Here is a 10,835-nt window from a genome sequence, read left to right on the forward strand (position 1 = left end):
GGCAGTGTACCACGCGAAAAAAAAAATTTTAACGCGCACACCTTCCTTAGGTCTCTCTCTCCTGGCGCTTCGCCGTCTGTCCCTTCTGCGCCGGCTCACGGTCCACATCGCCCGCCTGAAGTCATCCGTAGTCGCCATCCATTGCTTGTAAATACATTATTATTTATTAGTTTTACCTTGGACGGGCCTCGTACCCGGGTCTATGTTGACTGTAGTTCGAGCCTTTCTCCACTAGTCCAGCACGTCCTCTTACTAGAAACATTTTGGAACTCATATTTGAGACGAAGGAACCCAAGGACAGCACTGCGCATGACAGCCAAATCACGTGGTCGTTCCTCAGCCATAGAGATGCAGCGCACTCCGAGGGCCAATGGGACGCGGGTCACGTGACACTCGGACCCGTCTCCCCAGGCTCCGCGGCCAAATGGGGTGCCGGCTGCGGGTCACATGCCACTCGTAACAGTTTCCCGCGGTTATATAAGCCATAGTCGCCTTCATATCCCTCGAACCCAGTATATGTTAATATGTAGGGAAGTCATGCCTTATTAATGCGATATTTCGGCGTCTACCGTTATGGATTCCGCCACAATATTCGATAATATAACATGATATAACTTTCTTTGCTACCTCCCCACCGAAGAGCCGCACAGAAATTTTGCCTTCTCGTGGGGATCGTTTCACATCCGGACCTAAACGGTTTCTTTCCGCCATGTCCTAAGTGCGGAGGTAAGCCTTTCCTCGATTCCCGCGTTTACACGAGTGCTATCTGCAGCTATCTGGGTTAATGTTACTAATGGTTCGAAAATGGTTAGGTTCGTTTCGTTTCCGTTACATTAGCTACATTTTTAACCGTCTGGACCACAAACAGGAAATCAACGGTGGAGGCATGATTTGCTCTGTTTCTCATAACAGTTTGTTTACTTCCTGTCTGTCTACTCATTTTCTTTTTCTGCTGGACTTTTTCTCAGCGGTAGACGAATCCGAACCTGTCAGATGGAGACGGTTCCTTCCACACAATGCCTACAAATTAAAAATTTTAATTTTAATGAGCAATTAAATTTTATTGTAATAACTTACTGTATATAAATAATAATGTTTCTAATCTATACTAATATTATAAAGAGGTAATGTATGTATGTATGTAAGTTTGTTTGCAGCAGGTAATCTCCGAAACTACTCATCCGATTTCAAAAATTCTTTCACCAATATTTAGAATGGAACTTCAGAATGGACATAGGCTGTATATTATTTCGTTAAACATTCATATAAATTAAAATATATAATCTAGGTTAAGGCTTTTATGTCCAACAGATGGCGCTACGAGTACGACGCCCTAAGTTTGCTTTTCTGTGAGGCATTATGCTTTCCTGTGAAAATGAACTAAAGCAGATCATCTTCTATCTATCCATATAAATAAAAATGTAATGTTCGTTTGTTCCTACCGATTCTTTTGAAATTTTGACACAACGCTGCATTCGAATAGGCACGTGTTTTTATATAATATACGTGTGGAAATTCCCCCCCACTGAAGGGAGATGGTTAGGATTAAAGCTTACAGTAAAGAACTCTGCTTCTATTTATACTATTTTAGATGCGGTTTTTTGCGTTTTTGGTTGAGTTTTAATAGGGTACGTAACAGAATGTACACTAAGAAAGGATTTTTCGATATTCCCCCGCGGGGGAAAGAGACAGAATTAAGGCTTACCGTGAAGAACTTGCTTCTATTATATTATTTTAGATGCGGGTTTTTGCGTTTTTGATTGCGTTTTAATAGGGTACGTCAAGAGAATGTACACTAAGAAAAAATTTTTCGAAAAATTTTCCCCCACGGGGGAAGTGTTATACATTTATAATAGATACATTTTGAGCCACAACAACGCGTGGCGGGGTCTGCTCGTTACAAATAATTTAAATTATTATACTTTTTAAAGAAATACAGTATGTATAAAATAGTTTCCTTTTTGTTGTAAATCTCTAACAAGATACATCTGTTTATGTTTATACAGTTGAGTCTACTTAGGGTACGTTCGTAAAGTCGAATGAGTTAAACGAGAATAACGTCATCGTTATTCTTATTTCGTTAGACTTTTCGAACGATTCATTTATAACTAAATGGGAAGATACGAATGTTACTAGTGTTGCCTTATCTGAAATATGTTTCTTAGATTGCTTCAGGTAGACAGTTATTTCTATCATTTCACCTTTTAATTCACAGTTTAAACACTTGTTTCTACTCGATTTAGAAACATCAATATCACCGGCTGCCATTTTCTTAACAAAGTGAACTAACTCTTTCCTTTGTGAACTTCGTTAGAGTTTTGTTCGAAATGTCATCACTTCAAAGCATGTGCACTGAACGAGACTACTACTTTTAGAACGATTCGTTACTAACGCGTTTAACTCGTTTAACTTTACAAACATATCCTTAATAGAAACCAGTTGGACTTGATAAAAGAGTTGAACTTTCCAACAGCCAAACTCTACTTAAAAGAAACTTTGTTGCTTTAAACCAAACTTAGTCATCTTAAAAAAGATTTTGTCATTTTGTATTTGATCATGTGTATCAAAAGACTACATTTCCTTATTATAATATGGTTTTTTATTATATTAACTAATTTATCTAATCAATGATTACAGATTTTTCAATGGTAAAAAAAAATTAGTAATTTTACATTGTTTACAATTTTTCAAAATATTTTTTATAATCATATCTTCTATATCATAAAATGAATTATATTCTTCAAAATTTTGTTTTAAATACTCCTGAACAATTTATTGCTTCTTGAGATGAGATCAAAGGCAAAGAATACAATTCATCCTGATTAATATTATAAACTTCATCATCATCCTTTTCAGTGGTTTCTTGTTTCTCTTTGATGGATTTGCAGATTTCAGTATCAATAATATTTCTATAGAATTCAGTGTTTTCATTGCAATCAATAAAAGCCTCAAATTCTGCTGGTGATATGGCTTCAGCAAGTTTGAAATTGCCCAAATCAAACTGATTCTATAATTCTTCACGATCACTGCAACCATTGTTTGTGGTAAAACCAGCTTATTAAAAGCAATTTATAATCATTGAAAGTGACACAAGAACCAAGCTCTTGATCATATGCATTGCTTTTAACAAATGTATTGATTTTGCGTAATCAGTTATCAATTGGTCACCCTCAATTGCTTGAATTATCTTCCTCATAATCTGTGTGTGATAATGCATCTTTGCTGTATAAATAACACCTTGATCCAATGGTGGTATCAATGAGATTGTATTTGGTGACAAAAAAATAATTTGAATGTTTTTGAATGAAACATTAATCTTATGGCAGGTGGCATTGTCAGCAAAAAGAATAATTTTTTTATTTTTCAATTTGCAATCTCTATTTTTCAAAATATCAGCCCAAATTCAATTTGTCATTGAAGCATTCTTGTTGTCTTAATAAGATTTCCTGGACGAGTGTATTCTATTTGTTGGAATCAGGTGTCATTCCGATGAAGTGGATCCTTTCTGACATGCGCCGTCGTGCAGTGGAGGAGGAAGTTGCGGGTTGGCATCCAACAGTGATTGCAGGCCAGAGATAGAGTCAGCTCTTCCTTCCGGTTAATGCACGTGGTTACCCAGCTGGCGTCGTAGATAGCCGTGGCCTCTAGCCACCTGAGAAGCTCCTAGTGGGGTGTGTTGACGATAACAGTAGCTTTATCGAATCGTGCCTTGACCTCAGGATCTGACACATATGCAACCAGGGCTAAGATGAGTCTCCCATGTCGGATATCTACCTGGTGTTCTCATAGACAGGTGTTCAAGGAATGTTTGGTCGAACTGATGTATAATAAGTCTTCGTTCTGTCTGTTGTCCCTGATTGGGATAGAGTAGACTCTGGAAAGTCTGGTGCAAACGGGAGGATCTTTATCATTCCGTAGGATACGGAAAATTGTGGGACATTTTCTGTATGCTAACTGTATCCCGTGTTCTCTGGCTATCTTCTTATGTAGTGTCTTAAGGTATGGGTTGAATGTGATGGGGACTCATGTCAAATCGTCTTGCTAGGGGTTGGCAACATTATTTGCAGTCGGGGTGTGTTTCAGGCATTGGTATCGTTCTGCTAAACAGTGTGTCGTGTTCGGGGACCTGTGCTCGGTTGCTATCCTCCTGATGCGGGCTAATTTGGTTGCCAGGGCCTGCTTGGTTGATGAGTGTGAGAACGCCCTTTCTACTAGAGCACTAAAACACTAAACATACCGATCGGTAAACGAGAAAAGGGATATTGTTGAGAAAGTTACTCTAATATACGGAGCCATAAACCAAATGTATGGCTGCTTATTGGTTGCTACCACGTGTGTCGGTACACGATTTGTCTCTGGTTTAGGTTCATCTGTTATTTTTCTTCCCTTTCCGTTAGGAGCGATGCATTTGATTTCGTTGTCCTTCGGACGGACCAATTTCTTAATGTTCCTCTTCGTGCGCTTTTGATTTTTCGGAGTTGGCAGTTTTTCTGCGTTGAGTTCTCAATGTTTGTTCCCTGTCGCTTCCTTGTAGCATTGCTACGAAATGGGTTTCCTATTCGGACTACTCGGACAATGATTTCTTTATTAATCGGGTTTTTTTCGGTTGGATTCGTTTCGTTGTCCCCGTTGATGTAGAAGGGTATCGGAAGTTTAAAACTCTTCCGTCGTGTAATTTTATTGTTTCTGCCGCTATGTTTATTTCTAACCCCTGATCTTTTATTATGTCACTTCCTATTAGGCAGTCAAATAGCTGCATAATTTCATCATCTACGATATAGCATGGGTAGGAAAACTGCAAGGGGCCGATTTGGAATTGAAAGTTGTTTTCACCATAAGTGTTGATTCTGTGTCCGGTGACGCTTCGGGAATAGCATCTCGCTCCTGTTATTTTTCCTTTTAAAGATGCCTAATCTGTGCGCCAGTGATCTCGACAACAGCGTCACTTTCGAGCTTGTATCTATTGCTAATCGAGTCGCTACGTCATCAATGAGACAATGTAATGTATGCTCCGCATCGTGCGCTCTGAAATTACGATGAGTTGTTGCATCACTGAATCTAGATCATTAAATCGATCGTATATATTAATAAAATTAAATAGTAAAGCATTAATAAATTTTTTAATATATATTTTTGTCAACTTGGACATTAATTATTAATAGGACAATTATACTGATTTTTAAGTTTATACACAAGAATTGAGGAAAAAGTTCTTAAAGAAAACAGACTTTCTTTATTAAGCTACCTGATAGCAGGTAGCTTTTTCCTCAATTCTTGCGTAAAAACTTAAAAACCAGTATAAATTGTCCTATTAATAATTAATGTCCAAGTTGACAAAAAATATAGACTATATTAAGAAACTAAAAGACAGTAAGGCAATAATAATTAATCATTAATAACTTTACTTAAATGGTAATTTGAAATTAGAATTTAGAATCCCGATTTTTAAAATTTTTTAATGTTTAATCGTGTTATAAATACATAAATTATAAATTTAATCTTTTATCTTCATTTTTATCCTCTACTTTTCAGTGTTTAAGTAAATCTGTCGAAGATAATTGAAGATGTCCGGAAAAGACTCCCCGAAGTTTGCGAATCCAACAAATTAATCAACAATAGACAAATTAACANTCGCGATGTCATATGTAAAATATAATTTTATTTATAAATTTATAAGCCCGGATTATAAATACAAAATAAATCAGTAAAGGAATATTGGAGTCCAAGCCTTTTCGGAGTTCATTACTAAACTACGTGTCTAGGTTTAGGGATGGGAACGGTATAAGAAAATACCATAAAACACAACGTAGGGGAAATGATACGGTATAAATGTGTGTACTCATATATATTCGTGAAATTAAAAACTACTTCATTGTTGTTAAATTTATTTTAGAAATATTAATAAAATAATTTAATGCAGATTTATTTTAATATTTATTATTATATATCATTTGGATGAATCGAATCCTTTTCTTTTTGTTTTTTTTTTTTTCATTTTTAGCTTTCCGCCTGTGGGTATTAAGAAGACCTTGTAATCATACCCATCAAATTTGTTCGGCCAGGCCAAAATGGAGGGGACCTGGTGGCGAGGGCCTCGATCATTCGGTATATCAACACTAACTAAAGTAATTAAATGTTATTGATTTTATGTACCGCTGCTATTTAAAACATTCAAGAGAAATTGATCTCACTATTTAAAATTTACGTAATTTCTTCGTAATTTTTCCTTTAATTCTTTGTCATTAAATAACAATTATTGACTATCCATTAACACTTCAATCTATCATTCTAATATCTCGAACATACTTGTTGGTTCGAATATTGTTTGCTGTTTGCAATGCTCTTTAAGCTCATTTGGAGTCATTTGTTTTTATAAGAATTATAAGAAAAGAGTTACATACTTCTAAAATACCAGAATAGTTTTTAAAAATTAGGTTATTTTGTATAACAGCATTGTTATAAATACGCATTAAAAAAAAGCATTAATTTGTACAGTACACTAAAATCTATTATAAATATATAACTGAAAATTAATATAAAAATAATCGGAAAATTTTGGCAATATAATCTATACTAATATTATACTGTAAAGAGTTAAAGTTTGTATGTTTGGATGTAGTAAACTCCGAAACTACTCATCCGATTTCAAAAATTCTTTCACTAATATTTAGAATGGGACCTTCAGTGTGGACATAGGCTGTATATTATTCCGTTAAACATTCATATAAATTAAAAGATATCATCTAGGTAAGTGTTATATTTTTGGTGTCAGCGGGTGGCGAGGGGCAAGATACTTACGTATACGAGATAGGTAACCGTGCGGCGTAGTCGTGTGGTCGGCGAGATACGCAGTGCATGTGTCTGAACTTGTAATATATAAAATTACATGTCCTGAATTATTCATCATCACCCAGAGCAAACCGCTGAACCTAAAGAGGTAAAATTTGGTACACAGTTAGAATACGTTATGAAAACGCTCACTAAGAAGGGATTTTTCGAAATTCCCCCGACTGGGGAGAGGGAGAGATTTAAGGCTTAACCTAAAGAACGTCTTCTACTGTACTATTTTAGATGCGATTTTTTGTTTTTATAGTATCGAGGGATGGTTGTTTCTATCAAATTGCAAATTCCGCGTGGGTGAAGCCGCGGGTAACAGCTAATGATATATAAACTTAATTTGTATCTTCTTAAATTTTAAAATTAATGAAATTGCTACACAAAAAAGGTGCTTTCTTTTAACACCAGAACCTCAAAGTCGGAATCGGAATTTGGCCTTTTTTTTATTTTTTTAGGTTTTAACTCTTTCGTCATTCGGAAAGGCGTCTTTTTATGCTTTTTATAGGTCATACCCTTAAAGAAGTGCGCCCAATGATGACGGTGCTCGACATATCGGATTAACAAAATTTCTGAGCGACCCAGACTCGAATCCAGATTACCAAACTGGTAGGCTATGCCTTTATCTCTTCAGCTACCTGTTTTTCAAATTTGGTCAATGGCTGAATTATTAACGCTAGGCACCAATACATCATAGACTATTCGATGTGCATAATTATATCTATCACGAGCGTGGTTGGCTTTTTCAGCAAAGCTGTGAGAGAAGCGATTCCAACTCTTATTAATTTGCTCTTGATAAACTGTGGCGATTTGAATCGAGTTCAAACTCGATCCTTCATGATGCGCTGAAATATTACCAAGCGGCCAAAATCGATCACATTTAAACAGAGTGAGAGCCGAATTCGAAGAAATTTGAGGCAGGTCATATGTAGTGTCACGCAGAGCAGAGACAGAGTCCGATAACAATTGAGCAAGATTTTATTTCTCCATTCTAAAGTCATCCAACCATCTGAGGTTATAAGAATAGAGTCAAATCAGCTTATTGCAGTTTTTTGTAACAGATGATTTAACTCCTGCTCTATTCTGTAAGGCAGAAAGACATGTATAATATTATCCGTCTAAATCAAATGGTGGCAGAGTATTCAATGATATAAGGAATTCGAAGATTTAATACGGGTGAATCTATTTTTAAGAAAAAAAAAATTCAGTTTAGATTATTACATTGTGTTATGAATACTTTTAATAATACTAAAACATTTTATTAATTTTCTAAGTCAATAATAATTTTTTATTGGAACATTCTCGACTTCGTCAACAAAATGCGATTCAGAACTATTCGAATTGCAGTATTAACGCATGCACTCTCAAAGACTTCCATTTCTGACATTAAATGACAGGACGAATGGCAATAGACCTCAACGGCAGGCCAAGAAGGTGGCTGTAGTGCCTGAAAGAGAAGCTTGTTTTCCTAGCTACGGTACAAAAGAGAACTTGACAACACAGGGAAATGATGATCCTTCATTCATCACGATTCAACTGTCAAAAAACGGATGATCAAAAAGAGAGACAGTAATTTTATGCTTATACAATACAGTTTTATGCTTTTAAGTTCTTCTATTTTAAATAGCTCATCCTTCCTTTTAACTAAAAAGAGAAAATTCTTAAATCCATATTTATTACTATCAGCTTGTGCTAAATTGATAGACTTATGCCAAGAATAACTTTGTAATCTTTGAGGATAAAGAATATTTTCACGTAAACATGAAAATTCCTATTTGAAATTTCTTTGCTTTATTGTTAAAACGCACAAGAACTTGCGTTTTAACAATATGTTACTTTTTCACAAAGATGTTACTTTTTCACTTAATAACTGATATTTGCAACAGCAAGTACTGTATCAGTTATTAGTATGATATAGCATTACTAATATAAAAATTGCTTTCCTTGCTTCAGCTTTAAAATCATATCTAATCACTAATTTTTATAATTTTCCAATATATCCATTTACAGTTTTCGATTCTTATACGTTTTTTGCATATTCCTAATTTATTATAGTGTCTATAATGTCATTCGTCTACTTCAGTTGATCTTTATTTATATATTATTCCATGGTCCTGACTGTAACGCATCTAAAACTTCGCGTTTTATTACAAATCTTAATTGTCATTAATCTGCCTGAAACTCTCGTTTTACTCGTAATTCATTCTTTGGTTACTTATCCATTACAGTAACTATCTCGTTTCCTTTCTTTTCTCTTTTTTCTTCGAGGTTTATTGCACCAGCCTGTGCAATAAACCTTGCAGTTCTTCCAATACAGTAAATTTTTTCTCTCTACCATTAGTTCTAGAATGACTTCTTACTCACCTCTTCAATATATCCACTAACTCCTTAGCACTCCCATCCGTTAATGACCCAGATATTATGTGGGCCACGCTTCTTCTGGATAGTTTCTTTAACCGTATTCACTCAGTGAATTATTAGAACCTCTCTACAGCAATCAATTCTTATAGTATATTGTCTAGAAATTAAATAATATTTACTAATTTATTTAAATTTTAAATTAATTATAAAACTATTCGCTAATAAGTGGAACCAAGTGTACTTCAATTACCTTTCTTCTAATTGCATTTATTCAGGTTATTTTTTGGTATTGCTTAAATAATATAAACAATAAATGGATGCATGCAACTAACAAGTAAATTTCTAAAATATTTATGTATTAGACGTTACAATTTTGCTAGATAATGCCATTTTATGACAGGTTAAGGCCGGGATATTACCTTAATCGCTCGGCCATCCGCTATCCACATTTTGGTATTTGGTACAAACAAAATTGGGTATATAATAATGTTGTTTTTAACTCATTTACATACTCTCTTAATTTTTAAATTGATATGAACAGGGGCCTTATATCAAGGGAATCAGCACGATCATTTGGATAGGGCATTTACAGGTTAGCCTATGGTTCCTTTGCGGTTCTCTTGTGTTATTAGAAGAAAGAAACCTTTATTTTTGTCAACTTTTATAATTTAAAAAATATAATTTTTAATGGTGTTTTGCATTTTTAACATATCAGACCCTAAAAAAGTAAGTAACATGGCCCTCTCCACTTCTTAAATGCTCTGGTTATGAGGATTATTTACGCAAATTTTAAATTCAGGCACTTTCTAAAATCGTTTTTTGATGTAAATTAACACATTTACTCTCGAAAACTAAGATTTTAAGAGAATCTAATTATGTGCCTAATTATAATTACTATAATTAAAATTAATCAAATTAATCTTATACCGGTAATTAAAATAGTCATTTTGACTTTAAAATTAATTTTGAGTATTAAAATAAGATCATTTTGAGTCATTTCGAGTAAAGTATTATGTGTATTAAAGTATGGAAGATTTAGTGAGTTTATTGTTAACATCAATATCAGTAGCTCTTTATTGTAGAAAAGATCATTTATCTCACTAAGTGGAGTCTACGGAAGGCTAAAAGCATTTACTGTAATTGAGCTCATAATAAATGTTTATATCACAACTTGGACAAACAAAAAAAGGAAAAGACCATTATCATTATGACCCATCTACCAATGAATCAGCATAACATTTACATTGAAAATAGTAAAATTCGAAGCAAAAATATTTAAAAAAAATTAATTTAGATAATTAAGTTTGTTAATTAATCTAAAAACTCATTAAAATTTCAAAAATATTATATTTATTTATTTACTCTGAATGGTTTAGAATATCATCGTATAATTTCATATTAATTATAAAATTTTCTACTTTAATAAATTCATATTATATATATTACATAATATTAAATTAGAATTATTTATTATGTAATTAAGCTATTTAAAAATTAAAATAATATAAATAATTAAATTGTTTATAGTTTTGCGCGCTAGATGGTGCCATCATAACTGTTGAATTTAATCGAATTTTTCCATACATTTTAATAAAATTTTATTTTTAAAAATAATAAATTTAAATTTCAATATAATTAAT

This window comes from Centruroides sculpturatus, unplaced genomic scaffold (genome assembly GCF_000671375.1).
Source record: "Centruroides sculpturatus isolate CEXI.00-Female unplaced genomic scaffold, Cexi_2.0 scaffold86, whole genome shotgun sequence".
NCBI lineage: Eukaryota > Metazoa > Arthropoda > Arachnida > Scorpiones > Buthidae > Centruroides > Centruroides sculpturatus.